Source organism: Petaurus breviceps, unplaced genomic scaffold (genome assembly GCF_028583685.1).
Source record: "Petaurus breviceps papuanus isolate PSGF00001 unplaced genomic scaffold, PetGlider_PUasm1.0 227, whole genome shotgun sequence".
Classification (NCBI taxonomy): domain Eukaryota; kingdom Metazoa; phylum Chordata; class Mammalia; order Diprotodontia; family Petauridae; genus Petaurus; species Petaurus breviceps.
Window position 1 is genome coordinate 10743956 of NW_027185896.1, and position 699 is coordinate 10744654.

The window sequence follows — 699 nt, forward strand, 5'->3', positions numbered from 1 at the left end:
TTATCCAAGAGATTTGTTTAGAATTAATAGAGGAGGGGTGGCTATGTGGCACAGTGAATAGAGCACCAGCCCTGGAGTCAGGAGGACCTGAGTTCAAATCCGATCTCAGACACTTAACACTAGCCGTGTGATCTTGGGTAAGTCACTTAACCCCAATTGCCCTGCCTTCCCCCCTCCAAAAAAAAAAAAGAATTAATAGAGGAAAAACTAAATAGATGAAAAATTACTGTTGGCTAGACCATAACATGTGGTCAGATGACATATTTGTATGTATGTATGGTATGTACACATATATATATGCAATATGTGTGTTTATATTTGTAATGGGGCATCTGGTGCATGGCATAGACCCCATTAGTTTCCTTAGATGATCTCTCCATGTGGAAAGGTTACATCAAGCAAGCAAGCTGATGGAGTCTTTATGCTTATGCACATATGTATGTATTAGGAAAGAAAGAAAGAAAGAAAGAAAGAAAGAAAGAAAGAAAGAAAGAAAGAAAGAAAGAAAGAAAGAAAGAAAGAAAGAAAGAAAGAAAGAAAGAAAGAAAGAAAGAAAGAAAGAAGGAAAGAAAGAAAGAAAGAAAGAAAGAAAGAAAGAAAGAAAGAAAGAAAGAAAGAAAGAAAGAAGGAAAGAAGGAAAGAAGGAAAGAAGGAAAGAAAGAAAGAAAGAAAGAAAGAAAGAAAGAAAGAAAGAAAGAA